Source organism: Triticum dicoccoides, chromosome 6A, assembly GCF_002162155.2.
Source record: "Triticum dicoccoides isolate Atlit2015 ecotype Zavitan chromosome 6A, WEW_v2.0, whole genome shotgun sequence".
NCBI classification, from domain to species: Eukaryota; Viridiplantae; Streptophyta; class Magnoliopsida; order Poales; family Poaceae; genus Triticum; species Triticum dicoccoides.
In genome coordinates, this window is record NC_041390.1 from 113,094,178 (window position 1) to 113,099,393 (window position 5,216).

The 5,216-nt window shown below is 42.4% G+C and overlaps 1 long non-coding RNA gene across 2 annotated transcripts; it reads right to left on the reverse strand.

The window, feature by feature from the left end:
• Positions 1–2,429: 2,429 nt before the first annotated feature.
• LOC119319426 lies at positions 2,430–3,578 on the reverse strand. Of its 2 annotated transcripts, XR_005154480.1 has the most exons (4): positions 3,123–3,578; positions 2,929–3,006; positions 2,784–2,811; positions 2,430–2,662 (listed from the first exon to the last, which is right to left on the reverse strand). It is a non-coding gene; the product is annotated as an uncharacterized LOC119319426 (long non-coding RNA). The 2 variants fall into 2 exon arrangements; XR_005154479.1 differs by having other exon boundaries at positions 2,929–3,578.
• Between the last annotated feature and the right edge of the window lie 1,638 nt (positions 3,579–5,216).

Sequence of the window (5,216 nt, forward strand, 5' to 3'; positions counted from 1 at the left end):
CAGCCCAATTCTGCTCAAACTCGTCTATAGTGAAGCTGAAGTCAACACACTTGTTGAAATCATCAGAGAGTCCTAGATTCTGGCACAGCAGCCAACCAACTTTTTCCTGAGCCTTTTTCATGATGTGCCATCGACAACAGCGGTGCATGGTGGTTGGAAAGATGCTCTGTATTGACTGCCTCATTGCACCATCCTGATCGATGATGAAGTTGTCAGGAGGTTTGTCATCTATAGCCTCTAGGAATGCTCCAAAGACCCAATCAAAGCTCGATGCCAACTCCTGCCTCACAAATGCACAACCTAGCATGAAAGATTGGCCATGTCGGTTTATTCCTATGAAGGGCGCGAACGGCATATTGTACATGTTGGTCATGTAGGTGGTGTCAAACGATATGCAATCGTGGTACGCCTCTGCATAAGCTTTTCGAGCTAAGCCATCCACCCAAAATATGTTGACAACTCTGTCCTCTTCATCATATTTCACCTTATAGAAGAAGTCTGGATCGGTTTTTTGTATATCCTTGAAGTGCGCAGGTGTCTCAATCAGATCACCCTCCTTTGTGTCATCTCTACGGAAACTTATACATGGATTTGTTATTGCCTTTGGTCCGAATGGCACCATCATCTCAGATCCATAGAACTCTGCCATTGCATGCATCATACGTCCTGCATAATACAAAAAGAAACAATATACATTTTATTAGTCATAGGAATGCACATATCTAGTTGCACAATAATACGATATGAGTTGGCACAGAAGATAGTTGCAGGAAATTGACAACCAGCTGCCCCTTTTAAAAACACTTTCATTTTGCACACAGGACATTATGTAGGCGCACAGTGAAGGTGATCTAGCTGCACAGGAACATTATGTAGTTGCACGGTCAAGGTAATCTAGTTGCACATTTAAGGCATTTTAGTTGCACACCAGTAACATAACAATTGCACACTGGACTGCCTAGAGGGAAACTTAATTCTGTAAGAGATATAGAAACACGCCTGTAGTCAAGTTGCAGTTATACAAGATGCGCAAAAACTCCTTTTCATCAGGAGAGATGCCTTGGTGAGATCTCAAGTATTTGGACAATGAAGGTTTGTTCATCAGCGGATGATTGTGGTCACGAACAAAATACGTCACCTCCCATCGCCCATCCATTAGCTTCACCAACATTTTCGCTTTGCATTGAGTCTGCTTTATTGTCTCGCATTTTCGTTTCTTCTTTTTCTTACTAGCACCAGCCTCCTCTTCAGCAAAGATTGGTGGTTCATCTTCCATTTTCTCATCAGTGTCAACATGTCTTGGATCTGGTATAGGGTCCGGGATAGGAGGAGCCTCAGCTCCACCATCATCAGCTTTTGGCTTCTTATACTTGTTGCAGCAAAACTGTTGTTTTACCAATACTTGCTTGTCCGCCTAGAGGTGTTCATTTTGACAGAGAAACCCATCCATAAGGCGTAGCTGTTGTAGTGATCCTTAACAATTTGAAGGGTGTCAAACCTCATGCCAACATAGGGTTCCATTGGCTGAGAACCAGCCTCATCTTCTCCTTCTTCTCCTTGCACAGCACCGTCAACAGCGCCAGCACCGAGCTCAGTCCTGGTTGGACTAGGAACATTTGCCGCGGTGCCCGTGTCATCAAGAGTATGACTCTCTGACTGCAAAGATACCACTACAGGGACACCACGGGTTGATGACTGCTCTGCCACATTGTCATGGCCCATAGGGTTAGGCCCACGACTTGTCTGTCTGTAGTAAACAGAGTGCCTTGCTGGGTTGTTGCTGATCCATATCACGAGAAAGCTCATTGAGATCAGGAGGCAACTCATTGAGATCAAGCAATTTTTTTCCTTTTTCAGGCTGCTGCCACACATGCACTGCATATACAAAACAAGGAAGTGATGTCAAGTTTTAATCATCAAAGAGTGTTTGAAACAACCTAAAAACCTAGTAAACTAGATTATACCCCGCGCGTTGCTGCGGGAATTCTTAGTCTATAAACATGATGATAGATAATTTGAACAACTCTTTGCATAGTGTATTTACGTGCTTACGATATATATTTTTGCAATGGACACAATACTTGGTATAAATATAAATACTGCAAAATGTGAATTATGCGATCATTTCTTTACTAAATATAGGACATAAGCAATCATGTGTGACTCATATTTATATTAATGTATATCAACACGCTAAAGGAGTTTCTGAAATGGGCACAATATGAACGGTCATATACAAATGCCTTTTTGAGATAGTTGTAGTAATTATTGTAGTAAATCAATCTTCGTATCTGCATGCTTGCTATCTACACAAAGAATGCTAACTATAAAAAGGATTGGCCATTATAGTTGCTTACAATACGTGCCAGTGAAGTGGTGGAGCTCTAGTATCAACAAAAAGAACAAATTCCATTCTCTCTCATTTTTGCCAAAGTGAGTACCAATTTCTTTGTCTCAAAGCATTTGTCTGAAAAGAGCATGAGTACTTGTCATAAGAACTGAGGTCCAAATTATCGCATTGAAGTCAGAATTTGTTTGCAACACAAAGTAACTATGCATGAAAACTTGGTCAACTACATTCCTCGGCGCCCATGATGCACCCAAGCAGTGCCTAATGCATCAGGTCCTTCTGTGTTGTCTTTCTAGGCAAGTTGATCCTTAGCTGCAGTCAACAAATTCCCAGCATCAGATGAGTCAAGAGCACTCAAAACAGCTATACGTTAATAACCCAATACATGTTAAATATTTTTATAATTATAACTGGGCCATAATGAGAAATTTACCTTTAATCGTTGACACACCAATACCTAGCTGCTTGGTTCGGTGCACAAAATGGCCAACAATTTATTTGTACCAAGTAAAATAACAATATCAGAATAGCTTCGATTGAAATGGAAACATGATGATCCAGCTTAACGATGAATATACCTCTGATGTTGTATGTGTGATGAATCAGAGCGGCACTTGGTATAAGTATAATATCCCCCGATGGATAACAGCGGCAGTCTAGTTGAAACAATTTAAGAAGAATCCACTCAGCTGATGCATCCACCAGATAAATCCACAGAAAGAAATGAATAGGAAGAAAAGAGAGTTGTGGATAAGATGCTCGTAGCTGTCACCATGTCACGACAAACGCGTGTGTTGGAGCAGATTGACCTTGGCGTGGGATTCCCAGCGGCATGCAGGAGCAGATCGGCCTCGAACGCTAGGAGATGAGGCAGCGATGAGCAGCCCCTCGTCCTCGCCATCTACCTCTGGCTCGGGCGGAGATATCCTCACGGAGTTCTCCAACAGCGTGCAGGAGCGGATCAGCCTCAATCTTGGTGGAGATGAGGCGACAGTGAGCAGGGCCCCGTCCTCACCATCTGGTCGTCTACCTACCTACGGATCAGGAAAGAAGGCCTCGCCATGGTGGGGGTAGGAGGGTACTGGAGTTCTCTAGCTCGCGCAATCCTCCTCCTCCAGCTCACGCAGGGGTTGGATCGGGAGAAGAGGGGATGGGGGGAAGTGGGACGAAGGCCTCCTGCGTGACTTGTACAGGGGCTGGATAGAGAAGAGGGGATGGATTAGGGTATCATGAGGGAGGGTGGGAGGGGCGAGGCAGGAGGCGGCGGTGCTTTGCTTCGTGCAGGAACCAATGCGCATCTATTTATGATCGATGGATGGAAGACGAAAAGGAACAATCGCCTACTGTATGGGAGATAAAACAGTCAAATGACACAGTTTGTTGTAAAAGAAAAGGAAAGGGTTGCCTTTAATTCGGCGGAGAAGATGAATAGTACTCCAATGCGTATGTGAGAGAAGATGAATAGTAGAATCTAGAGATTAAATTAATGGTTGGGGCAGTTAATTGGCCAGGAATGGATTCGTACAACCCATGCGTTGTGGGGGAAGGTAGCGACTCTCCACCTTGTGGAGGCGGCAGCAAAGGAATGATTTGGCATGAACCTCAAACGAAAAACATTAGATGGGCTGACGTGGCTGCATGGCTGATGTGGATAGCTTGCATGTGGAGATAAATATGATAGTGGGGATGAATCTCTTAGGTATATAGGATAGGTAGTTGCACACCATTTTATGACAATCTTAGTTCAAAAAGCAACATCTCTATAGCAGAATCTTTTATTTATAACAGGTATGCATTTTTTTGTTTGCACAGCCTTGTTATGTTAGTTGCACAGTTTGCAGTAAATAGTTGGCAAGAACATGACTTTTTTTAGTACAGAGTTTCTCTGACTTCTCCCTCTGTTTGTTTCAATGATCTGCAAGTTTTCTGTTGGCAAGCAGCTGATCTAGATTTTTCTACACATAATTTGGACATAATTTGATGCCACAATTGAGACGGTGAAATCCAGGTGAAAGAAGAAAGAAGAATTGGATGACAGATTATAGATATATGTTTTTCATCGCTGTTTCTGTTTCTACTTCTAGTATATTGAACATATTTTTACACTATAGCTTTGTAGTAGGTTTGGCACCAGAATATATGTGTGGGACAAGATTATATGCGTGACTACTTTAATATTTGTTTTGTGGTTTCGTTTGCTATGTACAAAAGTTTCTTGTGTTTTTGCTGTCGTACTACAAATTTTTGGTTTTGGCTAGAATAGATGTCTCAGTTGGCCAGGATGCATTTTTCAGTTGGCCAGCATGCATGTTCAGTTGGCTATAATGGATGTTCTATTTGGCGAGGATGCATATTCAGTTGGCCAGCATGCATGTTCAGTTGGCTAGGATACATGTTTTTATTGCACATATACTTCAGGTTTTCTATAGTGTTCACTCAAAATACATGTTCAGGATACATGTTCAGTTTTGCCTAGCATGCATGCTGAGTTGACAGAATACATGTTCAGTTGGTTGGGATGCATGTTCAGTTGCACACTTATGCATTTTCTGTTGGCTACAATGCATGTTTAGGTTTTTGGCTAGAACCATGTTTCAATTGGCCACTGAACTTGCTTTAGTTGGCTTCTTTAACACATCTAGGTGACGGAAACTTGGTTGGCATGCATTTTAGAAAATATTCAGTAAAGTTGGTCTCAAACCATATTTGGTGTGCAACTAAACCTAATGACTTGTGTTTAGTTGCACAAACTAGGAAACCATAGGCCTCTATCCATGATTAGTTGCACAGCAATTCGTGGTACTTCTTTTCAGTTGCAGATATGACACTCATGGGGGGGGGGGTTATTGGAGGGGTTATTTGCCAG